This window comes from Ambystoma mexicanum, chromosome 1q, assembly GCF_040938575.1.
Source record: "Ambystoma mexicanum isolate Mex_15411 chromosome 1q, UKY_AmexF1_1, whole genome shotgun sequence".
NCBI classification, from domain to species: Eukaryota; Metazoa; Chordata; class Amphibia; order Caudata; family Ambystomatidae; genus Ambystoma; species Ambystoma mexicanum.
Window position 1 is genome coordinate 593,135,322 of NC_090922.1, and position 26,376 is coordinate 593,161,697.

The 26,376-nt window shown below is 51.3% G+C and overlaps 18 non-coding genes across 18 annotated transcripts; all 18 read left to right on the top strand.

Moving 5' to 3' along the window:
• The first annotated feature begins 4,189 nt into the window (after window positions 1–4,189).
• Window positions 4,190–4,305, top strand: LOC138564573 (U5 spliceosomal RNA). Its single transcript, XR_011300517.1, has one exon. It is a non-coding gene; the product is annotated as a U5 spliceosomal RNA (small nuclear RNA).
• A 776-nt stretch (window positions 4,306–5,081) lies between these two features.
• On the top strand, window positions 5,082–5,197 carry LOC138564574 (U5 spliceosomal RNA). The gene has a single exon (XR_011300518.1). It is a non-coding gene; the product is annotated as a U5 spliceosomal RNA (small nuclear RNA).
• Window positions 5,198–5,973: 776 nt separating this feature from the next.
• LOC138565127 (U5 spliceosomal RNA) lies at window positions 5,974–6,089 on the top strand. Its single transcript, XR_011301041.1, has one exon. It is a non-coding gene; the product is annotated as a U5 spliceosomal RNA (small nuclear RNA).
• A 788-nt stretch (window positions 6,090–6,877) lies between these two features.
• LOC138564576 (U5 spliceosomal RNA) lies at window positions 6,878–6,993 on the top strand. The gene has a single exon (XR_011300520.1). It is a non-coding gene; the product is annotated as a U5 spliceosomal RNA (small nuclear RNA).
• A 789-nt stretch (window positions 6,994–7,782) lies between these two features.
• On the top strand, window positions 7,783–7,898 carry LOC138564577 (U5 spliceosomal RNA). The gene has a single exon (XR_011300521.1). It is a non-coding gene; the product is annotated as a U5 spliceosomal RNA (small nuclear RNA).
• Window positions 7,899–8,668: 770 nt separating this feature from the next.
• On the top strand, window positions 8,669–8,784 carry LOC138564578 (U5 spliceosomal RNA). Its single transcript, XR_011300522.1, has one exon. It is a non-coding gene; the product is annotated as a U5 spliceosomal RNA (small nuclear RNA).
• A 776-nt stretch (window positions 8,785–9,560) lies between these two features.
• LOC138565128 (U5 spliceosomal RNA) lies at window positions 9,561–9,676 on the top strand. Its single transcript, XR_011301042.1, has one exon. It is a non-coding gene; the product is annotated as a U5 spliceosomal RNA (small nuclear RNA).
• A 799-nt stretch (window positions 9,677–10,475) lies between these two features.
• Window positions 10,476–10,591, top strand: LOC138564579 (U5 spliceosomal RNA). Its single transcript, XR_011300523.1, has one exon. It is a non-coding gene; the product is annotated as a U5 spliceosomal RNA (small nuclear RNA).
• A 776-nt stretch (window positions 10,592–11,367) lies between these two features.
• On the top strand, window positions 11,368–11,483 carry LOC138564580 (U5 spliceosomal RNA). Its single transcript, XR_011300524.1, has one exon. It is a non-coding gene; the product is annotated as a U5 spliceosomal RNA (small nuclear RNA).
• A 776-nt stretch (window positions 11,484–12,259) lies between these two features.
• On the top strand, window positions 12,260–12,375 carry LOC138565129 (U5 spliceosomal RNA). The gene has a single exon (XR_011301043.1). It is a non-coding gene; the product is annotated as a U5 spliceosomal RNA (small nuclear RNA).
• Window positions 12,376–13,174: 799 nt separating this feature from the next.
• Window positions 13,175–13,290, top strand: LOC138564581 (U5 spliceosomal RNA). Its single transcript, XR_011300525.1, has one exon. It is a non-coding gene; the product is annotated as a U5 spliceosomal RNA (small nuclear RNA).
• An 806-nt stretch (window positions 13,291–14,096) lies between these two features.
• On the top strand, window positions 14,097–14,212 carry LOC138564582 (U5 spliceosomal RNA). The gene has a single exon (XR_011300526.1). It is a non-coding gene; the product is annotated as a U5 spliceosomal RNA (small nuclear RNA).
• Window positions 14,213–14,982: 770 nt separating this feature from the next.
• Window positions 14,983–15,098, top strand: LOC138564992 (U5 spliceosomal RNA). Its single transcript, XR_011300914.1, has one exon. It is a non-coding gene; the product is annotated as a U5 spliceosomal RNA (small nuclear RNA).
• A 776-nt stretch (window positions 15,099–15,874) lies between these two features.
• LOC138564583 (U5 spliceosomal RNA) lies at window positions 15,875–15,990 on the top strand. Its single transcript, XR_011300527.1, has one exon. It is a non-coding gene; the product is annotated as a U5 spliceosomal RNA (small nuclear RNA).
• Window positions 15,991–16,795: 805 nt separating this feature from the next.
• LOC138564584 (U5 spliceosomal RNA) lies at window positions 16,796–16,911 on the top strand. The gene has a single exon (XR_011300528.1). It is a non-coding gene; the product is annotated as a U5 spliceosomal RNA (small nuclear RNA).
• Window positions 16,912–17,681: 770 nt separating this feature from the next.
• LOC138564585 (U5 spliceosomal RNA) lies at window positions 17,682–17,797 on the top strand. Its single transcript, XR_011300529.1, has one exon. It is a non-coding gene; the product is annotated as a U5 spliceosomal RNA (small nuclear RNA).
• Window positions 17,798–24,635: 6,838 nt separating this feature from the next.
• LOC138564587 (U5 spliceosomal RNA) lies at window positions 24,636–24,751 on the top strand. Its single transcript, XR_011300531.1, has one exon. It is a non-coding gene; the product is annotated as a U5 spliceosomal RNA (small nuclear RNA).
• An 806-nt stretch (window positions 24,752–25,557) lies between these two features.
• LOC138565130 (U5 spliceosomal RNA) lies at window positions 25,558–25,673 on the top strand. Its single transcript, XR_011301044.1, has one exon. It is a non-coding gene; the product is annotated as a U5 spliceosomal RNA (small nuclear RNA).
• Window positions 25,674–26,376: the final 703 nt, after the last annotated feature.

The window sequence follows — 26,376 nt, forward strand, 5'->3', positions numbered from 1 at the left end:
GGGATCCTTATGACTGGACACGATTTTGAGGTCATTTCTGTCATGGAGGCTGAACCTGGACGCCTTTTGTGTGTTGATGCTGACTTGCATGACTGTAAGTTGAGACTCATTAATGTGTATGCTCCTACTACGTGTCACGGCAGGAAATCGCTTTTTGCAAGACTGCGCGTATTGCTAGTGACAGACAGGCATGTTGTTTTAGGTGGTGATTTTAACTGCATCATGAGACCTCTGGATAGTAGAAGAGGTATACTGGATGAATCGAGTAGAGTGTTGAAAGGCCTGTTGAAAGATACATCTCTTGTAGACACGGGTCTCACGCTGAAACGTGGTAGAGCAGATTACACATGGTTTAATGCTTCTGGCTCTTCTTTTGCCAGACTGGATTATTTGTTTACTTCAAGGGCAGTTAAACCGTTAACCTTTGTTTTAACACCTGTTTTTTTTTCGGATCACAAAAGACTGGATTTGACTGTTGAACTTCCAGGGGTTCAGCCTAAGGGTCCTGGGAAGTGGAAATTGAATTGTTCCTTGCTTGATGATGTTACGGTGACGTCAAGTTTCACTAATCGTTATAGAGAATGGCAGAGTTTGAAGGTGTGCTTCAGTACATTGGGTGAATGGTGGGATATGGTGAAACATCGTGCTAGGGGTTTCTTTATGGCAGTAGGGAGGAGGGTGGCCGGGGAAAAGAAGAAGAGAATTGTGGGTTTGCAAAGAAGGCTGCAGAATCTAGTCCACTTACAGGATATGGGTTTTCCTGTACAAGAGGATGTGCAGCTGGTGAAAGATGTGCTACAAGAGGATTATGGAGAAGAGGAAAAGAAAGTTGTTTTCCAAAGTCGACTTCAGCATTTGGATGAAAATGAAACCTGTAGCAGGTATTTCTTTAAGAAGTTGGGGAAGAAGAAAGAAAGAATGTCTGCTATTAAGGACGCTGTTGGGAATGTGGTGACTGATCAGGCACGATTGAGAGCTACTGTTAGAGATTTCTATGAGGCACTTTATGAAGAGCAAGAGGTGGATGTGGATGTTGGTGATGGGTTTTTACATTATTTAGATAGGCCTTTGACAGACACACAACTGCAAGCCCTTGAAGGTGGCCTAACACTGGATGAAGTTGAGAGGTCTGTTTTCTCTTTTCAGTTAGGGAAGTCTCCTGGATCTGATGGGTTGCCTATTGAGTTTTTTAGGGTTTTTTGGGATCTGGTGAAGGCTGATATGGTAGAGGTGTTTGCAGAATGTCTGAGAGATAAAACATTGAGTGAGAGTATGAGAGATGGGGTGATTTCTTTGCTTTACAAGAATAAAGGAGAGAGAATTGATCTAAAAAATTGGAGGCCTATCACTCTCCTTAATGCTGATTATAAGGTCTTAGCAAAGGTTTTGATGTTTCGTCTTCAGAAGGTGATTGGTGCTTTGGTACATCCAGGTCAAGGGTGTGGTGTTCCTACAAGGTCTGTCACAGACAATCTACTCATTTTGAGAGACGTATGTTTTTACGCTAAAGAAAGGAATTTTCCATTGACCATTGTGAGCTTGGATCAGGAAAAAGCATATGATCGTGTTAATCACAAGTATATGTGGCGTGTCTTGCGAGCGATGGGAATGAGCGACATTTTTGTTGGTTGGCTGAAAGTGTTTTATGCAGACATGGTAAGTAGAGTTATGGTGAACGGCTTTGCCTCAGACCCATTAGCTGTAAGATCTGGGGTAAGACAGGGATGCCCCCTGTCAGCGTTGTTATACGTACTGTGCTTAGAACCTTTTTTGAGAGCAGTAAGAAGTAATCAGCGTATTGCTGGTTGTTTTGTTCCGGGTGGAGGGCAGGTAGAAGTAAAAGCATTGGCATACATGGACGATGTGTCCATTGTGTGCAGCGACACGCCATCGGTTTTGGAGGCCATGAAGGTGGCAAATAGCTATGGGCAGGCTTCAGGCTCTAAGATTAATGCAGACAAGAGTGAGGCTTTTTGCATTGGCCCATGGCGGGACACAAGTATCATTCGGAATGTGGTGAGTGTGCGAGTGGATCAGGTGAAGGTGTTGGGTATAATTTTTGATAGGAATGTTAGTGGAATTAAGAGTTGGTTGGAGGTAGTGGGGAAAGTTAAACGAAAATTGGATATGTGGTCAAGTCGACAACTCACCATGTCTGGGAAGATTTTGATTTTGAAATCTATTATTTTACCCACGTTATTGTTTGTTGCAAATGTGTTCCCCCCGGACAGGACGACATGCAAGGCTGTAAATCGTTTGATGTTTGTGTTTTTTTGGGGTAGTAAGGTGGAGAGGGCCTCAAGGGTGGTTTTGATGTTGCCTGTTGAGAAGGGAGGGAAGGGGGTTCCTGATTTTCTTTTCACTGCTATGTCAATGTTTGTGGCACGCATTGTGAAGGAGATTGTTTCCCTTTCTTCACCCTATGGTTTTTTTGCTAGGTTTTATTTTGGGAGGTTTATGAGAAGGATGGGTATGCTCACTCACACAAATACTGTCCCATTCTCGTGGGATTGCCCAATGCTGTACAAAAAAGCTTATGATTTCATTGTGAAATTCAAACTACATGATCTACCACTCGAACTTTGGAATGCGAAAGCTATTTCATGTTTTGTTCTGGACTCTGTCCCAGTTCAACTGGTTTCATCGTTCTCTGCCCCAATTTCACGTACAATTTGGGGTAACCTGTCCAGTAAACAATTGTCCAACGGGCAGAAAGACGTGGCATGGATGGTGGTTCGGGAATGTTTACCTTGCAGGGCTTTTATGTTCAGGCGACGTCTGTCCATGGTAAACCACTGTTCCAGGGCGGGCTGCACGGGGGTTGAAACACCTAAGCACATTCTGGTGGAGTGTGATTTTGCAATCCAGGCTTGGAAAAGAGTTTCCATTTTTTTGGCCAAGTTTATGGATGTGTCTAATATGAACGAAGCAGATGTGTTGTACGGACCTAGGCATCACAGTGTGGGGGTTAAAGACCGCTGTGCTTGGCAGATCATCAGTGCGGTGAAGGAGGTGTTGTGGATCCTGAGGTGTCAACATCTGTGGCACAAATGTGATTGTGCTGTTGATAATTTTGTTCGTTTACTGGTTTCACGGATCAGAGACTGTATTTTGCTGGAAGCCAGAAATGGAGACGAGACAAAAGTTTTCTCAAAATGGGACATTAACTCCATCGATGATGTTTTCCTTTGAATGTGATTTGTTGTGTTTTTTTAAATTTCTGATTATGTATGTTTTTGTAAAAGTTTGTGATTGATATGAATTTTTTCACTGTATGGCTTGAATGTTAAAACCAAAATAAATAACATTTTACTAAAGATTTCCGTGGAGAGGAACATTAAAGAGTTTCACTCAATTTTTTGAAGCCCTGCCAAGTGCAGGGTTACCTATGCTGGTTAAAAAAAAAAAGAAACAGAGCAAATGAAAGCGCAAAGCCTGCTTTTCAGCTGTTGGCTTGCACCCCCCAGCTGTCAGTCAGCCTTTGCAGGGGTCCTCGCAGCACAGCCAGGCTGATGCCTTGCAGTGGTAGCCAGAGGGGGGAGCCTTTAGCTAATGCTTGCTGCTGTCGCCACCTGCTGGTGAGCCAGCAGAAGCTGGCTCCAAGCTAGCATCCAGGAGGATATGGCCCCAGTGGGCAGGGGTTTGGGCCCGGGCCCCGATCGCCTGACAAACGCCTGACAAACGCCGTCCTTTGCCCGGCGGGCTTTGCCCTGGCGGGCAAAAGAACCTGGCAGCCCAGGAGGCCCAGCACCCGTGCAAGACAGGGTGAGGGCGGAAAATGACCCCTGTGTCCTGAGAAAGGAGAGAGCGGGCTGCTTTTTCAACATCCTGGGGGAGGAGCCCCATCTCTGGGGCCCAAAAGAAAATCTCACGCCTGCCTCCCAGAAGCCCTAGACCTTATGTAAACGAGGGGAGTCCTCAGGCAAAGGCAGACTCTGCCTGCCTTTTGGCCAATGTCACATGGCCTGCGGTCTGGAGAAATTTGCATACCCACAATCCCCTGCCAGGTTTCATGACTTTGGATGGGATTGCTTGCAAATAAAGTCATTCTGCCACGGGTTCGGAGCCCGATAGCATTCTCCATTCGCTTCATCTCAAAAAGCGTCATCGTGTGCACTGCTTCACTAAGTCACCCTGAGCTAGTGAGGTGTTGCATTTTTTGCGGCCGCAGTCGGGGCCACTAGAGCGCATACTCTGGTTTCTCTTCAAACCGAATAAATCTTTCGCCTTTTACTAAAGATTTCCGTGGAGAGGAACATTAAAGAGTTTCACTCAATTTTTTGAAGCCCTGCCAAGTGCAGGGTTACCTATGCTGGTTAAAAAAAAAAAGAAACAGAGCAAATGAAAGCGCAAAGCCTGCTTTTCAGCTGTTGGCTTGCACCCCCCAGCTGTCAGTCAGCCTTTGCAGGGGTCCTCGCAGCACAGCCAGGCTGATGCTTTGCAGTGGTAGCCAGAGGGGGGAGCCTTTAGCTAATGCTTGCTGCTGTCGCCACCTGCTGGTGAGCCAGCAGAGGCTGGCTCCAAGCTAGCATCCAGGAGGATATGGCCCCAGTGGGCAGGGGTTTGGGCCCGGGCCCCGATCGGCTGACGAACGCCTGACAAACGCCGTCCTTTGCCCGCTGGCAGCCCAGGAGGCCCAGCACCCGTGCAAGACAGGGTGAGGGCGGAAAATGACCCCTGTGTCCTGAGAAAGGAGAGAGCGGGCTGCTTTTTCAACATCCTGGGGGAGGAGCCCCATCTCTGGGGCCCAAAAGAAAATCTCACGCCTGCCTCCCAGAAGCCCTAGACCTTATGTAAACGAGGGGAGTCCTCAGGCAAAGGCAGACTCTGCCTGCCTTTTGGCCAATGTCACATGGCCTGCGGTCTGGAGAAATTTGCATACCCACAATCCCCTGCCAGGTTTCATGACTTTGGATGGGATTGCTTGCAAATAAAGTCATTCTGCCACGGGTTCGGAGCCCGATAGCATTCTCCATTCGCTTCATCTCAAAAAGCGTCATCGTGTGCACTGCTTCACTAAGTCACCCTGAGCTAGTGAGGTGTTGCATTTTTTGCGGCCGCAGTCGGGGCCACTAGAGCGCATACTCTGGTTTCTCTTCAAACCGAATAAATCTTTCGCCTTTTACTAAAGATTTCCGTGGAGAGGAACATTAAAGAGTTTCACTCAATTTTTTGAAGCCCTGCCAAGTGCAGGGTTACCTATGCTGGTTAAAAAAAAAAAGAAACAGAGCAAATGAAAGCGCAAAGCCTGCTTTTCAGCTGTTGGCTTGCACCCCCCAGCTGTCAGTCAGCCTTTGCAGGGGTCCTTGCAGCACAGCCAGGCTGATGCCTTGCAGTGGTAGCCAGAGGGGGGAGCCTTTAGCTAATGCTTGCTGCTGTCGCCACCTGCTGGTGAGCCAGCAGAGGCTGGCTCCAAGCTAGCATCCAGGAGGATATGGCCCCAGTGGGCAGGGGTTTGGGCCCGGGCCCCGATCGGCTGACGAACGCCTGACAAACGCCGTCCTTTGCCCGCTGGCAGCCCAGGAGGCCCAGCACCCGTGCAAGACAGGGTGAGGGCGGAAAATGACCCCTGTGTCCTGAGAAAGGAGAGAGCGGGCTGCTTCTTCAACATCCTGGGGGAGGAGCCCCATCTCTGGGGCCCAAAAGAAAATCTCACGCCTGCCTCCCAGAAGCCCTAGACCTTATGTAAACGAGGGGAGTCCTCAAGCAAAAGCAGACTCTGCCTGCCTTTTGGCCAATGTTACATGGCCTGCGGTCTGGAGAAATTTGCATACCCACAATCCCCTGCCAGGTTTCATGACTTTGGATGGGATTGCTTGCAAATAAAGTCATTCTGCCACGGGTTCGGAGCCCGATGGCATTCTCCATTCGCTTCATCTCAAAAAGCGTCATCGTGTGCACTGCTTCACTAAGTCACCCTGAGCTAGTGAGGTGTTGCATTTTTTGCGGCCGCAGTCGGGGCCACTAGAGCGCATACTCTGGTTTCTCTTCAAACCGAATAAATCTTTCGCCTTTTACTAAAGATTTCCGTGGAGAGGAACATTAAAGAGTTTCACTCAATGTTTTGAAGCCCTGCCAAGTGCAGGGTTACCTATGCTGGTTAAAAAGAAACAGAGCAAATGAAAGCGCAAAGCCTGCTTTTCAGCTGTTGGCTTGCACCCCCCAGCTGTCAGTCAGCCTTTGCAGGGGTCCTCGCAGCACAGCCAGGCTGATGCCTTGCAGTGGTAGCCAGAGGGGGGAGCCTTTAGCTAATGCTTGCTGCTGTCGCCACCTGCTGGTGAGCCAGCAGAGGCTGGCTCCAAGCTAGCATCCAGGAGGATATGGCCCCAGTGGGCAGGGGTTTGGGCCCGGGCCCCGATCGCCTGACAAACGCCGTCCTTTGCCCGGCGGGCTTTGCCCTGGCGGGCAAAAGAACCTGGCAGCCCAGGAGGCCCAGCACCCGTGCAAGACAGGGTGAGGGCGGAAAATGACCCCTGTGTCCTGAGAAAGGAGAGAGTGGGCTGCTTTTTCAACATCCTGGGGGAGGAGCCCCATCTCTGGGGCCCAAAAGAAAATCTCACGCCTGCCTCCCAGAAGCCCTAGACCTTATGTAAACGAGGGGAGTCCTCAGGCAAAGGCAGACTCTGCCTGCCTTTTGGCCAATGTCACATGGCCTGCGGTCTGGAGAAATTTGCATACCCACAATCCCCTGCCAGGTTTCATGACTTTGGATGGGATTGCTTGCAAATAAAGTCATTCTGCCACGGGTTCGGAGCCCGATAGCATTCTCCATTCGCTTCATCTCAAAAAGCGTCATCGTGTGCACTGCTTCACTAAGTCACCCTGAGCTAGTGAGGTGTTGCATTTTTTGCGGCCGCAGTCGGGGCCACTAGAGCGCATACTCTGGTTTCTCTTCAAACCGAATAAATCTTTCGCCTTTTACTAAAGATTTCCGTGGAGAGGAACATTAAAGAGTTTCACTCAATTTTTTGAAGCCCTGCCAAGTGCAGGGTTACCTATGCTGGTTAAAAAAAAAAAAGAAACAGAGCAAATGAAAGCGCAAAGCCTGCTTTTCAGCTGTTGGCTTGCACCCCCCAGCTGTCAGTCAGCCTTTGCAGGGGTCCTCGCAGCACAGCCAGGCTGATGCCTTGCAGTGGTAGCCAGAGGGGGGAGCCTTTAGCTAATGCTTGCTGCTGTCGCCACCTGCTGGTGAGCCAGCAGAGGCTGGCTCCAAGCTAGCATCCAGGAGGATATGGCCCCAGTGGGCAGGGGTTTGGGCCCGGGCCCCGATCGCCTGACAAACGCCTGACAAACGCCGTCCTTTGCCCGGCGGGCTTTGCCCTGGCGGCCCAGGAGGCCCAGCACCCGTGCAAGACAGGGTGAGGGCGGAAAATGACCCCTGTGTCCTGAGAAAGGAGAGAGCGGGCTGCTTTTTCAACATCCTGGGGGAGGAGCCCCATCTCTGGGGCCCAAAAGAAAATCTCACGCCTGCCTCCCAGAAGCCCTAGACCTTATGTAAACGAGGGGAGTCCTCAGGCAAAGGCAGACTCTGCCTGCCTTTTGGCCAATGTCACATGGCCTGCGGTCTGGAGAAATTTGCATACCCACAATCCCCTGCCAGGTTTCATGACTTTGGATGGGATTGCTTGCAAATAAAGTCATTCTGCCACGGGTTCGGAGCCCGATAGCATTCTCCATTCGCTTCATCTCAAAAAGCGTCATCGTGTGCACTGCTTCACTAAGTCACCCTGAGCTAGTGAGGTGTTGCATTTTTTGCGGCCGCAGTCGGGGCCACTAGAGCGCATACTCTGGTTTCTCTTCAAACCGAATAAATCTTTCGCCTTTTACTAAAGATTTCCGTGGAGAGGAACATTAAAGAGTTTCACTCAATTTTTTGAAGCCCTGCCAAGTGCAGGGTTACCTATGCTGGTTAAAAAGAAACAGAGCAAATGAAAGCGCAAAGCCTGCTTTTCAGCTGTTGGCTTGCACCCCCCAGCTGTCAGTCAGCCTTTGCAGGGGTCCTCGCAGCACAGCCAGGCTGATGCCTTGCAGTGGTAGCCAGAGGGGGGAGCCTTTAGCTAATGCTTGCTGCTGTCGCCACCTGCTGGTGAGCCAGCAGAGGCTGGCTCCAAGCTAGCATCCAGGAGGATATGGCCCCAGTGGGCAGGGGTTTGGGCCCGGGCCCCGATCGGCTGACGAACGCCTGACAAACGCCGTCCTTTGCCCGCTGGCAGCCCAGGAGGCCCAGCACCCGTGCAAGACAGGGTGAGGGCGGAAAATGACCCCTGTGTCCTGAGAAAGGAGAGAGCGGGCTGCTTTTTCAACATCCTGGGGGAGGAGCCCCATCTCTGGGGCCCAAAAGAAAATCTCACGCCTGCCTCCCAGAAGCCCTAGACCTTATGTAAACGAGGGGAGTCCTCAGGCAAAGGCAGACTCTGCCTGCCTTTTGGCCAATGTCACATGGCCTGCGGTCTGGAGAAATTTGCATACCCACAATCCCCTGCCAGGTTTCATGACTTTGGATGGGATTGCTTGCAAATAAAGTCATTCTGCCACGGGTTCGGAGCCCGATAGCATTCTCCATTCGCTTCATCTCAAAAAGCGTCATCGTGTGCACTGCTTCACTAAGTCACCCTGAGCTAGTGAGGTGTTGCATTTTTTGCGGCCGCAGTCGGGGCCACTAGAGCGCATACTCTGGTTTCTCTTCAAACCGAATAAATCTTTCGCCTTTTACTAAAGATTTCCGTGGAGAGGAACATTAAAGAGTTTCACTCAATTTTTTGAAGCCCTGCCAAGTGCAGGGTTACCTATGCTGGTTAAAAAAAAAAAGAAACAGAGCAAATGAAAGCGCAAAGCCTGCTTTTCAGCTGTTGGCTTGCACCCCCCAGCTGTCAGTCAGCCTTTGCAGGGGTCCTTGCAGCACAGCCAGGCTGATGCCTTGCAGTGGTAGCCAGAGGGGGGAGCCTTTAGCTAATGCTTGCTGCTGTCGCCACCTGCTGGTGAGCCAGCAGAGGCTGGCTCCAAGCTAGCATCCAGGAGGATATGGCCCCAGTGGGCAGGGGTTTGGGCCCGGGCCCCGATCGGCTGACGAACGCCTGACAAACGCCGTCCTTTGCCCGCTGGCAGCCCAGGAGGCCCAGCACCCGTGCAAGACAGGGTGAGGGCGGAAAATGACCCCTGTGTCCTGAGAAAGGAGAGAGCGGGCTGCTTCTTCAACATCCTGGGGGAGGAGCCCCATCTCTGGGGCCCAAAAGAAAATCTCACGCCTGCCTCCCAGAAGCCCTAGACCTTATGTAAACGAGGGGAGTCCTCAAGCAAAAGCAGACTCTGCCTGCCTTTTGGCCAATGTTACATGGCCTGCGGTCTGGAGAAATTTGCATACCCACAATCCCCTGCCAGGTTTCATGACTTTGGATGGGATTGCTTGCAAATAAAGTCATTCTGCCACGGGTTCGGAGCCCGATGGCATTCTCCATTCGCTTCATCTCAAAAAGCGTCATCGTGTGCACTGCTTCACTAAGTCACCCTGAGCTAGTGAGGTGTTGCATTTTTTGCGGCCGCAGTCGGGGCCACTAGAGCGCATACTCTGGTTTCTCTTCAAACCGAATAAATCTTTCGCCTTTTACTAAAGATTTCCGTGGAGAGGAACATTAAAGAGTTTCACTCAATGTTTTGAAGCCCTGCCAAGTGCAGGGTTACCTATGCTGGTTAAAAAGAAACAGAGCAAATGAAAGCGCAAAGCCTGCTTTTCAGCTGTTGGCTTGCACCCCCCAGCTGTCAGTCAGCCTTTGCAGGGGTCCTCGCAGCACAGCCAGGCTGATGCCTTGCAGTGGTAGCCAGAGGGGGGAGCCTTTAGCTAATGCTTGCTGCTGTCGCCACCTGCTGGTGAGCCAGCAGAGGCTGGCTCCAAGCTAGCATCCAGGAGGATATGGCCCCAGTGGGCAGGGGTTTGGGCCCGGGCCCCGATCGCCTGACAAACGCCTGACAAACGCCGTCCTTTGCCCGGCGGGCTTTGCCCTGGCGGGCAAAAGAACCTGGCAGCCCAGGAGGCCCAGCACCCGTGCAAGACAGGGTGAGGGCGGAAAATGACCCCTGTGTCCTGAGAAAGGAGAGAGCGGGCTGCTTTTTCAACATCCTGGGGGAGGAGCCCCATCTCTGGGGCCCAAAAGAAAATCTCACGCCTGCCTCCCAGAAGCCCTAGACCTTATGTAAACGAGGGGAGTCCTCAGGCAAAGGCAGACTCTGCCTGCCTTTTGGCCAATGTCACATGGCCTGCGGTCTGGAGAAATTTGCATACCCACAATCCCCTGCCAGGTTTCATGACTTTGGATGGGATTGCTTGCAAATAAAGTCATTCTGCCACGGGTTCGGAGCCCGATAGCATTCTCCATTCGCTTCATCTCAAAAAGCGTCATCGTGTGCACTGCTTCACTAAGTCACCCTGAGCTAGTGAGGTGTTGCATTTTTTGCGGCCGCAGTCGGGGCCACTAGAGCGCATACTCTGGTTTCTCTTCAAACCGAATAAATCTTTCGCCTTTTACTAAAGATTTCCGTGGAGAGGAACATTAAAGAGTTTCACTCAATTTTTTGAAGCCCTGCCAAGTGCAGGGTTACCTATGCTGGTTAAAAAAAAAAAGAAACAGAGCAAATGAAAGCGCAAAGCCTGCTTTTCAGCTGTTGGCTTGCACCCCCCAGCTGTCAGTCAGCCTTTGCAGGGGTCCTCGCAGCACAGCCAGGCTGATGCTTTGCAGTGGTAGCCAGAGGGGGGAGCCTTTAGCTAATGCTTGCTGCTGTCGCCACCTGCTGGTGAGCCAGCAGAGGCTGGCTCCAAGCTAGCATCCAGGAGGATATGGCCCCAGTGGGCAGGGGTTTGGGCCCGGGCCCCGATCGGCTGACGAACGCCTGACAAACGCCGTCCTTTGCCCGCTGGCAGCCCAGGAGGCCCAGCACCCGTGCAAGACAGGGTGAGGGCGGAAAATGACCCCTGTGTCCTGAGAAAGGAGAGAGCGGGCTGCTTTTTCAACATCCTGGGGGAGGAGCCCCATCTCTGGGGCCCAAAAGAAAATCTCACGCCTGCCTCCCAGAAGCCCTAGACCTTATGTAAACGAGGGGAGTCCTCAGGCAAAGGCAGACTCTGCCTGCCTTTTGGCCAATGTCACATGGCCTGCGGTCTGGAGAAATTTGCATACCCACAATCCCCTGCCAGGTTTCATGACTTTGGATGGGATTGCTTGCAAATAAAGTCATTCTGCCACGGGTTCGGAGCCCGATAGCATTCTCCATTCGCTTCATCTCAAAAAGCGTCATCGTGTGCACTGCTTCACTAAGTCACCCTGAGCTAGTGAGGTGTTGCATTTTTTGCGGCCGCAGTCGGGGCCACTAGAGCGCATACTCTGGTTTCTCTTCAAACCGAATAAATCTTTCGCCTTTTACTAAAGATTTCCGTGGAGAGGAACATTAAAGAGTTTCACTCAATTTTTTGAAGCCCTGCCAAGTGCAGGGTTACCTATGCTGGTTAAAAAAAAAAAGAAACAGAGCAAATGAAAGCGCAAAGCCTGCTTTTCAGCTGTTGGCTTGCACCCCCCAGCTGTCAGTCAGCCTTTGCAGGGGTCCTTGCAGCACAGCCAGGCTGATGCCTTGCAGTGGTAGCCAGAGGGGGGAGCCTTTAGCTAATGCTTGCTGCTGTCGCCACCTGCTGGTGAGCCAGCAGAGGCTGGCTCCAAGCTAGCATCCAGGAGGATATGGCCCCAGTGGGCAGGGGTTTGGGCCCGGGCCCCGATCGGCTGACGAACGCCTGACAAACGCCGTCCTTTGCCCGCTGGCAGCCCAGGAGGCCCAGCACCCGTGCAAGACAGGGTGAGGGCGGAAAATGACCCCTGTGTCCTGAGAAAGGAGAGAGCGGGCTGCTTCTTCAACATCCTGGGGGAGGAGCCCCATCTCTGGGGCCCAAAAGAAAATCTCACGCCTGCCTCCCAGAAGCCCTAGACCTTATGTAAACGAGGGGAGTCCTCAAGCAAAAGCAGACTCTGCCTGCCTTTTGGCCAATGTTACATGGCCTGCGGTCTGGAGAAATTTGCATACCCACAATCCCCTGCCAGGTTTCATGACTTTGGATGGGATTGCTTGCAAATAAAGTCATTCTGCCACGGGTTCGGAGCCCGATGGCATTCTCCATTCGCTTCATCTCAAAAAGCGTCATCGTGTGCACTGCTTCACTAAGTCACCCTGAGCTAGTGAGGTGTTGCATTTTTTGCGGCCGCAGTCGGGGCCACTAGAGCGCATACTCTGGTTTCTCTTCAAACCGAATAAATCTTTCGCCTTTTACTAAAGATTTCCGTGGAGAGGAACATTAAAGAGTTTCACTCAATGTTTTGAAGCCCTGCCAAGTGCAGGGTTACCTATGCTGGTTAAAAAGAAACAGAGCAAATGAAAGCGCAAAGCCTGCTTTTCAGCTGTTGGCTTGCACCCCCCAGCTGTCAGTCAGCCTTTGCAGGGGTCCTCGCAGCACAGCCAGGCTGATGCCTTGCAGTGGTAGCCAGAGGGGGGAGCCTTTAGCTAATGCTTGCTGCTGTCGCCACCTGCTGGTGAGCCAGCAGAGGCTGGCTCCAAGCTAGCATCCAGGAGGATATGGCCCCAGTGGGCAGGGGTTTGGGCCCGGGCCCCGATCGGCTGACGAACGCCTGACAAACGCCGTCCTTTGCCCGGCGGGCTTTGCCCTGGCGGGCAAAAGAACCTGGCAGCCCAGGAGGCCCAGCACCCGTGCAAGACAGGGTGAGGGCGGAAAATGACCCCTGTGTCCTGAGAAAGGAGAGAGTGGGCTGCTTTTTCAACATCCTGGGGGAGGAGCCCCATCTCTGGGGCCCAAAAGAAAATCTCACGCCTGCCTCCCAGAAGCCCTAGACCTTATGTAAACGAGGGGAGTCCTCAGGCAAAGGCAGACTCTGCCTGCCTTTTGGCCAATGTCACATGGCCTGCGGTCTGGAGAAATTTGCATACCCACAATCCCCTGCCAGGTTTCATGACTTTGGATGGGATTGCTTGCAAATAAAGTCATTCTGCCACGGGTTCGGAGCCCGATAGCATTCTCCATTCGCTTCATCTCAAAAAGCGTCATCGTGTGCACTGCTTCACTAAGTCACCCTGAGCTAGTGAGGTGTTGCATTTTTTGCGGCCGCAGTCGGGGCCACTAGAGCGCATACTCTGGTTTCTCTTCAAACCGAATAAATCTTTCGCCTTTTACTAAAGATTTCCGTGGAGAGGAACATTAAAGAGTTTCACTCAATTTTTTGAAGCCCTGCCAAGTGCAGGGTTACCTATGCTGGTTAAAAAAAAAAAAGAAACAGAGCAAATGAAAGCGCAAAGCCTGCTTTTCAGCTGTTGGCTTGCACCCCCCAGCTGTCAGTCAGCCTTTGCAGGGGTCCTCGCAGCACAGCCAGGCTGATGCCTTGCAGTGGTAGCCAGAGGGGGGAGCCTTTAGCTAATGCTTGCTGCTGTCGCCACCTGCTGGTGAGCCAGCAGAGGCTGGCTCCAAGCTAGCATCCAGGAGGATATGGCCCCAGTGGGCAGGGGTTTGGGCCCGGGCCCCGATCGCCTGACAAACGCCTGACAAACGCCGTCCTTTGCCCGGCGGGCTTTGCCCTGGCGGGCAAAAGAACCTGGCAGCCCAGGAGGCCCAGCACCCGTGCAAGACAGGGTGAGGGCGGAAAATGACCCCTGTGTCCTGAGAAAGGAGAGAGCGGGCTGCTTTTTCAACATCCTGGGGGAGGAGCCCCATCTCTGGGGCCCAAAAGAAAATCTCACGCCTGCCTCCCAGAAGCCCTAGACCTTATGTAAACGAGGGGAGTCCTCAGGCAAAGGCAGACTCTGCCTGCCTTTTGGCCAATGTCACATGGCCTGCGGTCTGGAGAAATTTGCATACCCACAATCCCCTGCCAGGTTTCATGACTTTGGATGGGATTGCTTGCAAATAAAGTCATTCTGCCACGGGTTCGGAGCCCGATAGCATTCTCCATTCGCTTCATCTCAAAAAGCGTCATCGTGTGCACTGCTTCACTAAGTCACCCTGAGCTAGTGAGGTGTTGCATTTTTTGCGGCCGCAGTCGGGGCCACTAGAGCGCATACTCTGGTTTCTCTTCAAACCGAATAAATCTTTCGCCTTTTACTAAAGATTTCCGTGGAGAGGAACATTAAAGAGTTTCACTCAATTTTTTGAAGCCCTGCCAAGTGCAGGGTTACCTATGCTGGTTAAAAAGAAACAGAGCAAATGAAAGCGCAAAGCCTGCTTTTCAGCTGTTGGCTTGCACCCCCCAGCTGTCAGTCAGCCTTTGCAGGGGTCCTCGCAGCACAGCCAGGCTGATGCCTTGCAGTGGTAGCCAGAGGGGGGAGCCTTTAGCTAATGCTTGCTGCTGTCGCCACCTGCTGGTGAGCCAGCAGAGGCTGGCTCCAAGCTAGCATCCAGGAGGATATGGCCCCAGTGGGCAGGGGTTTGGGCCCGGGCCCCGATCGGCTGACGAACGCCTGACAAACGCCGTCCTTTGCCCGCTGGCAGCCCAGGAGGCCCAGCACCCGTGCAAGACAGGGTGAGGGCGGAAAATGACCCCTGTGTCCTGAGAAAGGAGAGAGCGGGCTGCTTCTTCAACATCCTGGGGGAGGAGCCCCATCTCTGGGGCCCAAAAGAAAATCTCACGCCTGCCTCCCAGAAGCCCTAGACCTTATGTAAACGAGGGGAGTCCTCAGGCAAAGGCAGACTCTGCCTGCCTTTTGGCCAATGTCACATGGCCTGCGGTCTGGAGAAATTTGCATACCCACAATCCCCTGCCAGGTTTCATGACTTTGGATGGGATTGCTTGCAAATAAAGTCATTCTGCCACGGGTTCGGAGCCCGATAGCATTCTCCATTCGCTTCATCTCAAAAAGCGTCATCGTGTGCACTGCTTCACTAAGTCACCCTGAGCTAGTGAGGTGTTGCATTTTTTGCGGCCGCAGTCGGGGCCACTAGAGCGCATACTCTTGTTTCTCTTCAAACCGAATAAATCTTTCGCCTTTTACTAAAGATTTCCGTGGAGAGGAACATTAAAGAGTTTCACTCAATTTTTTGAAGCCCTGCCAAGTGCAGGGTTACCTATGCTGGTTAAAAAAAAAAAGAAACAGAGCAAATGAAAGCGCAAAGCCTGCTTTTCAGCTGTTGGCTTGCACCCCCCAGCTGTCAGTCAGCCTTTGCAGGGGTCCTTGCAGCACAGCCAGGCTGATGCCTTGCAGTGGTAGCCAGAGGGGGGAGCCTTTAGCTAATGCTTGCTGCTGTCGCCACCTGCTGGTGAGCCAGCAGAGGCTGGCTCCAAGCTAGCATCCAGGAGGATATGGCCCCAGTGGGCAGGGGTTTGGGCCCGGGCCCCGATCGGCTGACGAACGCCTGACAAACGCCGTCCTTTGCCCGCTGGCAGCCCAGGAGGCCCAGCACCCGTGCAAGACAGGGTGAGGGCGGAAAATGACCCCTGTGTCCTGAGAAAGGAGAGAGCGGGCTGCTTCTTCAACATCCTGGGGGAGGAGCCCCATCTCTGGGGCCCAAAAGAAAATCTCACGCCTGCCTCCCAGAAGCCCTAGACCTTATGTAAACGAGGGGAGTCCTCAAGCAAAAGCAGACTCTGCCTGCCTTTTGGCCAATGTCACATGGCCTGCGGTCTGGAGAAATTTGCATACCCACAATCCCCTGCCAGGTTTCATGACTTTGGATGGGATTGCTTGCAAATAAAGTCATTCTGCCACGGGTTCGGAGCCCGATAGCATTCTCCATTCGCTTCATCTCAAAAAGCGTCATCGTGTGCACTGCTTCACTAAGTCACCCTGAGCTAGTGAGGTGTTGCATTTTTTGCGGCCGCAGTCGGGGCCACTAGAGCGCATACTCTGGTTTCTCTTCAAACCGAATAAATCTTTCGCCTTTTACTAAAGATTTCCGTGGAGAGGAACATTAAAGAGTTTCACTCAATTTTTTGAAGCCCTGCCAAGTGCAGGGTTACCTATGCTGGTTATAAAAAAAAAGAAACAGAGCAAATGAAAGCGCAAAGCCTGCTTTTCAGCTGTTGGCTTGCACCCCCCAGCTGTCAGTCAGCCTTTGCAGGGGTCCTCGCAGCACAGCCAGGCTGATGCCTTGCAGTGGTAGCCAGAGGGGGGAGCCTTTAGCTAATGCTTGCTGCTGTCGCCACCTGCTGGTGAGCCAGCAGAGGCTGGCTCCAAGCTAGCATCCAGGAGGATATGGCCCCAGTGGGCAGGGGTTTGGGCCCGGGCCCCGATCGGCTGACAAACGCCTGACAAACGCCGTCCTTTGCCCGGCGGGCTTTGCCCTGGCGGGCAAAAGAACCTGGCAGCCCAGGAGGCCCAGCACCCGTGCAAGACAGGGTGAGGGCGGAAAATGACCCCTGTGTCCTGAGAAAGGAGAGAGCGGGCTGCTTTTTCAACATCCTGGGGGAGGAGCCCCATCTCTGGGGCCCAAAAGAAAATCTCACGCCTGCCTCCCAGAAGCCCTAGACCTTATGTAAACGAGGGGAGTCCTCAGGCAAAGGCAGACTCTGCCTGCCTTTTGGCCAATGTCACATGGCCTGCGGTCTGGAGAAATTTGCATACCCACAATCCCCTGCCAGGTTTCATGACTTTGGATGGGATTGCTTGCAAATAAAGTCATTCTGCCACGGGTTCGGAGCCCGATAGCATTCTCCATTCGCTTCATCTCAAAAAGCGTCATTGTGTGCACTGCTTCACTAAGTCACCCTGAGCTAGTGAGGTGTTGCATTTTTTGCGGCCGCAGTCGGGGCCACTAGAGCGCATACTCTGGTTTCTCTTCAAACCGAATAAATCTTTCGCCTTTTACTAAAGATTTCCGTGGAGAGGAACATTAAAGAGTTTCACTCAATTTTTTGAAGCCCTGCCAAGTGCAGGGTTACCTATGCTGGTTAAAAAGAAACAGAGCAAATGAAAGCGCAAAGCCTGCTTTTCAGCTGTTGGCTTGCACCCCCCAGCTGTCAGTCAGCCTTTGCAGGGGTCCTCGCAGCACAGCCAGGCTGATGCCTTGCAGTGGTAGCCAGAGGGGGGAGCCTTTAGCTAATGCTTGCTGCTGTCGCCACCTGCTGGTGAGCCAGCAGAGGCTGGCTCCAAGCTAGCATCCAGGAGGATATGGCCCCAGTGGGCAGGGGTTTGGGCCCGGGCCCCGATCGGCTGACAAACGCCTGACAAACGCCGTCCTTTGCCCGCTGGCAGCCCAGGAGGCCCAGCACCCGTGCAAGACGGGGTGAGGGCGGAAAATGACCCCTGTGTCCTGAGAAAGGAGAGAGCGGGCTGCTTCTTCAACATCCTGGGGGAGGAGCCCCATCTCTGGGGCCCAAAAGAAAATCTCACGCCTGCCTCCCAGAAGCCCTAGACCTTATGTAAACGAGGGGAGTCCTCAGGCAAAGGCAGACTCTGCCTGCCTTTTGGCCAATGTCACATGGCCTGCGGTCTGGAGAAATTTGCATACCCACAATCCCCTGCCAGGTTTCATGACTTTGGATGGGATTGCTTGCAAATAAAGTCATTCTGCCACGGGTTCGGAGCCCGATAGCATTCTCCATTCGCTTCATCTCAAAAAGCGTCATCGTGTGCACTGCTTCACTAAGTCACCCTGAGCTAGTGAGGTGTTGCATTTTTTGCGGCCGCAGTCGGGGCCACTAGAGCGCATACTCTGGTTTCTCTTCAAACCGAATAAATCTTTCGCCTTTTACTAAAGATTTCCGTGGAGAGGAACATTAAAGAGTTTCACTCAATTTTTTGAAGCCCTGCCAAGTGCAGGGTTACCTATGCTGGTTAAAAAAAAAAAGAAACAGAGCAAATGAAAGCGCAAAGCCTGCTTTTCAGCTGTTGGCTTGCACCCCCCAGCTGTCAGTCAGCCTTTGCAGGGGTCCTCGCAGCACAGCCAGGCTGATGCCTTGCAGTGGTAGCCAGAGGGGGGAGCCTTTAGCTAATGCTTGCTGCTGTCGCCACCTGCTGGTGAGCCAGCAGAGGCTGGCTCCAAGCTAGCATCCAGGAGGATATGGCCCCAGTGGGCAGGGGTTTGGGCCCGGGCCCCGATCGGTTGACGAACGCCTGACAAACGCCGTCCTTTGCCCGCTGGCAGCCCAGGAGGCCCAGCACCCGTGCAAGACAGGGTGAGGGCGGAAAATTACCCCTGTGTCCTGAGAAAGGAGAGAGCGGGCTGCTTCTTCAACATCCTGGGGGAGGAGCCCCATCTCTGGGGCCCAAAAGAAAATCTCACGCCTGCCTCCCAGAAGCCCTAGACCTTATGTAAACGAGGGGAGTCCTCAGGCAAAGGCAGACTCTGCCTGCCTTTTGGCCAATGTCACATGGCCTGCGGTCTGGAGAAATTTGCATACCCACAATCCCCTGCCAGGTTTCATGACTTTGGATGGGATTGCTTGCAAATAAAGTCATTCTGCCACGGGTTCGGAGCCCGATAGCATTCTCCATTCGCTTCATCTCAAAAAGCGTCATCGTGTGCACTGCTTCACTAAGTCACCCTGAGCTAGTGAGGTGTTGCATTTTTTGCGGCCGCAGTCGGGGCCACTAGAGCGCATACTCTGGTTTCTCTTCAAACCGAATAAATCTTTCGCTGAAGATTTCCGTGGAGAAGAGCTGTCTGGCGAGGAGGAGGAGCTGCTGCAGTCTAGGGGGCCTGCATTGTGCAGTGCCCCCTTCTTTCCGGTTCGAGAAGCCTCTATCATCATGACCTCTCTGCTGAGACCTGGGACCAGAAGACATCATGTTGTTCGCTTTTGTTTGATGGGAGCCTCGGACCTGTCTTTTATGACGAGACTGGACTTCAGCCGGATCATTATCCAGAAGACGCTAGGAGTGACCCCTGCAGAGCTGAATTGCTTGGTAAAGCTGCCTGGAAAGAATGAAAACTTTGATGTGAGTTTCAAGGATGCTGCCTGTTTGCAGAACTTCTGGAGGAAGTATGAAGAAGCTAAGGGAATGGACCCTATGCGCAGATTTACTGTGGAGCCCTTGTCTGACCGTGAAGTGAAGGTGGTGACTGTGCAATTCTACAACGAATCCATCTCAGAGCATGACATTGAAACCTGGCTGAAGAGACATTGCACTGTGGTCTCTGCATGCAGAAGAGTGCTGGATGACGACACCATATGGACTGGAGCAAGAAAATGGCTGGTTAAGTTGCAAGCTGATCCGCAAGGTGTCCATGGAGTGCGTCATCTTCCGAGCATTGTGATGTTGGGCAACAACCGAGGTGATGTCATGTATCACGGAATGCCAAAGCTCTGCAGGAACTGCGGGGAAATGGGCCACCTAGCAGTGGCATGCCAGAAGGTGCAATGTAAGAACTGCGGCGCTGACCATGAAACTAACCGTTGCAAACTTCAGAGAGCATGTTTTCTGTGCGGTGAGAGGGGTCATGTGTACAATACGTGCCCGTTATCATATGCGAACATTATGAAAAAGAAAACCCAGCCTCAGGAAGAAGAAGGAAGGGTGGAAGAGGAAGAGCATTGTGACTCTATTGAGGTGGACGCTCCAGAGGAATACAGCTCTGAGAAAGAAATGCAACTTTTGGTACAAGACGTCAGCGATGATGAAATAGAAGTTGTGCCTGATACAAGGGCTGGCAGGCTTCCAGCATGGAATAAGCGTAAACTTTTGGACCAAGTAGGTGAACAAGGTTTACATAAGAAACAAGCTATGGCACTACAAACCCTGACTTCTGGTAGTGAATCGCTGATATCGGAAGCCTCGGGGAAACCTGCTGCTTCTAGCAGTGAATTTGAAGTGGAGCCACCCTCTGGTCTGGGGATCTCAGACTTGTCTTTGGAGTTGGTAAAGGAGTGTGAGCCAGGCTCAGCCCGGAGCAATAAGGAAGATAATGTTCCAGAGTCGAGTGAGGTGTTCAAATCAGGAGAGACACAGAATATTGATGAAGGGGTTGCAGAGACACCTTTTTCAACGCCTCTACTGCTGTATGAAAGTACAGATGAAGCTACCTCTTATCCTCATGAGCAAGCCCTTTTGGTGCGAGATGGTGTGCAACAGGAAGAGTGTGGTACATTGGATGTGGGAGTGCAACTGAAGGATTTGCCGGTTTTGAGCTCTGAAGGAGACCCTTTAGTGAGCCTCCCGAAACCAAGACGGAGGGGTAGTGAAAGGAAGAAAGATCGCCTCAAAAATGCCATTAATGATGGATAAGTTTTTTTTGTGGTCCACATTGTTATCCTTGATGGCTTTGACAGTTTCATCGGTCAATGTGCGCAGTATGTGTTCAGTGCAGAAACAGCGTGCTGTTTTTGGTGGTCTAAAGGGGGTCAAATCTGATGTCCTCTTCTTACAAGAATGTGGGATCCCTTTTATGAGAAATTACAAGTACTTGAAAGATCAATGGACTGCTGGCAACTCTTATTGGTCGGGGTCAAATGTAGAAAGAGCTGCAGGAGTGGGGATCCTTATGACTGGACACGATTTTGAGGTCATTTCTGTCATGGAGGCTGAACCTGGACGCCTTTTGTGTGTTGATGCTGACTTGCATGACTGTAAGTTGAGACTCATTAATGTGTATGCTCCTACTACGTGTCACGGCAGGAAATCGCTTTTTGCAAGACTGCGCGTATTGCTAGTGACAGACAGGCATGTTGTTTTAGGTGGTGATTTTAACTGCATCATGAGACCTCTGGATAGTAGAAGAGGTATACTGGATGAATCGAGTAGAGTGTTGAAAGGCCTGTTGAAAGATACATCTCTTGTAGACACGGGTCTCACGCTGAAACGTGGTAGAGCAGATTACACATGGTTTAATGCTTCTGGCTCTTCTTTTGCCAGACTGGATTATTTGTTTACTTCAAGGGCAGTTAAACCGTTAACCTTTGTTTTAACACCTGTTTTTTTTTCGGATCACAAAAGACTGGATTTGACTGTTGAACTTCCAGGGGTTCAGCCTAAGGGTCCTGGGAAGTGGAAATTGAATTGTTCCTTGCTTGATGATGTTACGGTGACGTCAAGTTTCACTAATCGTTATAGAGAATGGCAGAGTTTGAAGGTGTGCTTCAGTACATTGGGTGAATGGTGGGATATGGTGAAACATCGTGCTAGGGGTTTCTTTATGGCAGTAGGGAGGAGGGTGGCCGGGGAAAAGAAGAAGAGAATTGTGGGTTTGCAAAGAAGGCTGCAGAATCTAGTCCACTTACAGGATATGGGTTTTCCTGTACAAGAGGATGTGCAGCTGGTGAAAGATGTGCTACAAGAGGATTATGGAGAAGAGGAAAAGAAAGTTGTTTTCCAAAGTCGACTTCAGCATTTGGATGAAAATGAAACCTGTAGCAGGTATTTCTTTAAGAAGTTGGGGAAGAAGAAAGAAAGAATGTCTGCTATTAAGGACGCTGTTGGGAATGTGGTGACTGATCAGGCACGATTGAGAGCTACTGTTAGAGATTTCTATGAGGCACTTTATGAAGAGCAAGAGGTGGATGTGGATGTTGGTGATGGGTTTTTACATTATTTAGATAGGCCTTTGACAGACACACAACTGCAAGCCCTTGAAGGTGGCCTAACACTGGATGAAGTTGAGAGGTCTGTTTTCTCTTTTCAGTTAGGGAAGTCTCCTGGATCTGATGGGTTGCCTATTGAGTTTTTTAGGGTTTTTTGGGATCTGGTGAAGGCTGATATGGTAGAGGTGTTTGCAGAATGTCTGAGAGATAAAACATTGAGTGAGAGTATGAGAGATGGGGTGATTTCTTTGCTTTACAAGAATAAAGGAGAGAGAATTGATCTAAAAAATTGGAGGCCTATCACTCTCCTTAATGCTGATTATAAGGTCTTAGCAAAGGTTTTGATGTTTCGTCTTCAGAAGGTGATTGGTGCTTTGGTACATCCAGGTCAAGGGTGTGGTGTTCCTACAAGGTCTGTCACAGACAATCTACTCATTTTGAGAGACGTATGTTTTTACGCTAAAGAAAGGAATTTTCCATTGACCATTGTGAGCTTGGATCAGGAAAAAGCATATGATCGTGTTAATCACAAGTATATGTGGCGTGTCTTGCGAGCGATGGGAATGAGCGACATTTTTGTTGGTTGGCTGAAAGTGTTTTATGCAGACATGGTAAGTAGAGTTATGGTGAACGGCTTTGCCTCAGACCCATTAGCTGTAAGATCTGGGGTAAGACAGGGATGCCCCCTGTCAGCGTTGTTATACGTACTGTGCTTAGAACCTTTTTTGAGAGCAGTAAGAAGTAATCAGCGTATTGCTGGTTGTTTTGTTCCGGGTGGAGGGCAGGTAGAAGTAAAAGCATTGGCATACATGGACGATGTGTCCATTGTGTGCAGCGACACGCCATCGGTTTTGGAGGCCATGAAGGTGGCAAATAGCTATGGGCAGGCTTCAGGCTCTAAGATTAATGCAGACAAGAGTGAGGCTTTTTGCATTGGCCCATGGCGGGACACAAGTATCATTCGGAATGTGGTGAGTGTGCGAGTGGATCAGGTGAAGGTGTTGGGTATAATTTTTGATAGGAATGTTAGTGGAATTAAGAGTTGGTTGGAGGTAGTGGGGAAAGTTAAACGAAAATTGGATATGTGGTCAAGTCGACAACTCACCATGTCTGGGAAGATTTTGATTTTGAAATCTATTATTTTACCCACGTTATTGTTTGTTGCAAATGTGTTCCCCCCGGACAGGACGACATGCAAGGCTGTAAATCGTTTGATGTTTGTGTTTTTTTGGGGTAGTAAGGTGGAGAGGGCCTCAAGGGTGGTTTTGATGTTGCCTGTTGAGAAGGGAGGGAAGGGGGTTCCTGATTTTCTTTTCACTGCTATGTCAATGTTTGTGGCACGCATTGTGAAGGAGATTGTTTCCCTTTCTTCACCCTATGGTTTTTTTGCTAGGTTTTATTTTGGGAGGTTTATGAGAAGGATGGGTATGCTCACTCACACAAATACTGTCCCATTCTCGTGGGATTGCCCAATGCTGTACAAAAAAGCTTATGATTTCATTGTGAAATTCAAACTACATGATCTACCACTCGAACTTTGGAATGCGAAAGCTATTTCATGTTTTGTTCTGGACTCTGTCCCAGTTCAACTGGTTTCATCGTTCTCTGCCCCAATTTCACGTACAATTTGGGGTAACCTGTCCAGTAAACAATTGTCCAACGGGCAGAAAGACGTGGCATGGATGGTGGTTCGGGAATGTTTACCTTGCAGGGCTTTTATGTTCAGGCGACGTCTGTCCATGGTAAACCACTGTTCCAGGGCGGGCTGCACGGGGGTTGAAACACCTAAGCACATTCTGGTGGAGTGTGATTTTGCAATCCAGGCTTGGAAAAGAGTTTCCATTTTTTTGGCCAAGTTTATGGATGTGTCTAATATGAACGAAGCAGATGTGTTGTACGGACCTAGGCATCACAGTGTGGGGGTTAAAGACCGCTGTGCTTGGCAGATCATCAGTGCGGTGAAGGAGGTGTTGTGGATCCTGAGGTGTCAACATCTGTGGCACAAATGTGATTGTGCTGTTGATAATTTTGTTCGTTTACTGGTTTCACGGATCAGAGACTGTATTTTGCTGGAAGCCAGAAATGGAGACGAGACAAAAGTTTTCTCAAAATGGGACATTAACTCCATCGATGATGTTTTCCTTTGAATGTGATTTGTTGTGTTTTTTTAAATTTCTGATTATGTATGTTTTTGTAAAAGTTTGTGATTGATATGAATTTTTTCACTGTATGGCTTGAATGTTAAAACCAAAATAAATAACATTTTACTAAAGATTTCCGTGGAGAGGAACATTAAAGAGTTTCACTCAATTTTTTGAAGCCCTGCCAAGTGCAGGGTTACCTATGCTGGTTAAAAAAAAAAAGAAACAGAGCAAATGAAAGCGCAAAGCCTGCTTTTCAGCTGTTGGCTTGCACCCCCCAGCTGTCAGTCAGCCTTTGCAGGGGTCCTTGCAGCACAGCCAGGCTGATGCCTTGCAGTGGTAGCCAGAGGGGGGAGCCTTTAGCTAATGCTTGCTGCTGTCGCCACCTGCTGGTGAGCCAGCAGAGGCTGGCTCCAAGCTAGCATCCAGGAGGATATGGCCCCAGTGGGCAGGGGTTTGGGCCCGGGCCCCGATCGGCTGACAAACGCCTGACAAACGCCGTCCTTTGCCCGGCGGGCTTTGCCCTGGCGGGCAAAAGAACCTGGCAGCCCAGGAGGCCCAGCACCCGTGCAAGACAGGGTGAGGGCGGAAAATGACCCCTGTGTCCTGAGAAAGGAGAGAGCGGGCTGCTTTTTCAACATCCTGGGGGAGGAGCCCCATCTCTGGGGCCCAAAAGAAAATCTCACGCCTGCCTCCCAGAAGCCCTAGACCTTATGTAAACGAGGGGAGTCCTCAGGCAAAGGCAGACTCTGCCTGCCTTTTGGCCAATGTCACATGGCCTGCGGTCTGGAGAAATTTGCATACCCACAATCCCCTGCCAGGTTTCATGACTTTGGATGGGATTGCTTGCAAATAAAGTCATTCTGCCACGGGTTCGGAGCCCGATAGCATTCTCCATTCGCTTCATCTCAAAAAGCGTCATCGTGTGCACTGCTTCACTAAGTCACCCTGAGCTAGTGAGGTGTTGCATTTTTTGCGGCCGCAGTCGGGGCCACTAGAGCGCATACTCTGGTTTCTCTTCAAACCGAATAAATCTTTCGCCTTTTACTAAAGATTTCCGTGGAGAGGAACATTAAAGAGTTTCACTCAATTTTTTGAAGCCCTGCCAAGTGCAGGGTTACCTATGCTGGTTAAAAAAAAAAAAGAAACAGAGCAAATGAAAGCGCAAAGCCTGCTTTTCAGCTGTTGGCTTGCACCCCCCAGCTGTCAGTCAGCCTTTGCAGGGGTCCTCGCAGCACAGCCAGGCTGATGCCTTGCAGTGGTAGCCAGAGGGGGGAGCCTTTAGCTAATGCTTGCTGCTGTCGCCACCTGCTGGTGAGCCAGCAGAGGCTGGCTCCAAGCTAGCATCCAGGAGGATATGGCCCCAGTGGGCAGGGGTTTGGGCCCGGGCCCCGATCGCCTGACAAACGCCTGACAAACGCCGTCCTTTGCCCGGCGGGCTTTGCCCTGGCGGGCAAAAGAACCTGGCAGCCCAGGAGGCCCAGCACCCGTGCAAGACAGGGTGAGGGCGGAAAATGACCCCTGTGTCCTGAGAAAGGAGAGAGCGGGCTGCTTCTTCAACATCCTGGGGGAGGAGCCCCATCTCTGGGGCCCAAAAGAAAATCTCACGCCTGCCTCCCAGAAGCCCTAGACCTTATGTAAACGAGGGGAGTCCTCAAGCAAAAGCAGACTCTGCCTGCCTTTTGGCCAATGTTACATGGCCTGCGGTCTGGAGAAATTTGCATACCCACAATCCCCTGCCAGGTTTCATGACTTTGGATGGGATTGCTTGCAAATAAAGTCATTCTGCCACGGGTTCGGAGCCCGATGGCATTCTCCATTCGCTTCATCTCAAAAAGCGTCATCGTGTGCACTGCTTCACTAAGTCACCCTGAGCTAGTGAGGTGTTGCATTTTTTGCGGCCGCAGTCGGGGCCACTAGAGCGCATACTCTGGTTTCTCTTCAAACCGAATAAATCTTTCGCCTTTTACTAAAGATTTCCGTGGAGAGGAACATTAAAGAGTTTCACTCAATGTTTTGAAGCCCTGCCAAGTGCAGGGTTACCTATGCTGGTTAAAAAGAAACAGAGCAAATGAAAGCGCAAAGCCTGCTTTTCAGCTGTTGGCTTGCACCCCCCAGCTGTCAGTCAGCCTTTGCAGGGGTCCTCGCAGCACAGCCAGGCTGATGCCTTGCAGTGGTAGCCAGAGGGGGGAGCCTTTAGCTAATGCTTGCTGCTGTCGCCACCTGCTGGTGAGCCAGCAGAGGCTGGCTCCAAGCTAGCATCCAGGAGGATATGGCCCCAGTGGGCAGGGGTTTGGGCCCGGGCCCCGATCGGCTGACGAACGCCTGACAAACGCCGTCCTTTGCCCGGCGGGCTTTGCCCTGGCGGGCAAAAGAACCTGGCAGCCCAGGAGGCCCAGCACCCGTGCAAGACAGGGTGAGGGCGGAAAATGACCCCTGTGTCCTGAGAAAGGAGAGAGTGGGCTGCTTTTTCAACATCCTGGGGGAGGAGCCCCATCTCTGGGGCCCAAAAGAAAATCTCACGCCTGCCTCCCAGAAGCCCTAGACCTTATGTAAACGAGGGGAGTCCTCAGGCAAAGGCAGACTCTGCCTGCCTTTTGGCCAATGTCACATGGCCTGCGGTCTGGAGAAATTTGCATACCCACAATCCCCTGCCAGGTTTCATGACTTTGGATGGGATTGCTTGCAAATAAAGTCATTCTGCCACGGGTTCGGAGCCCGATAGCATTCTCCATTCGCTTCAT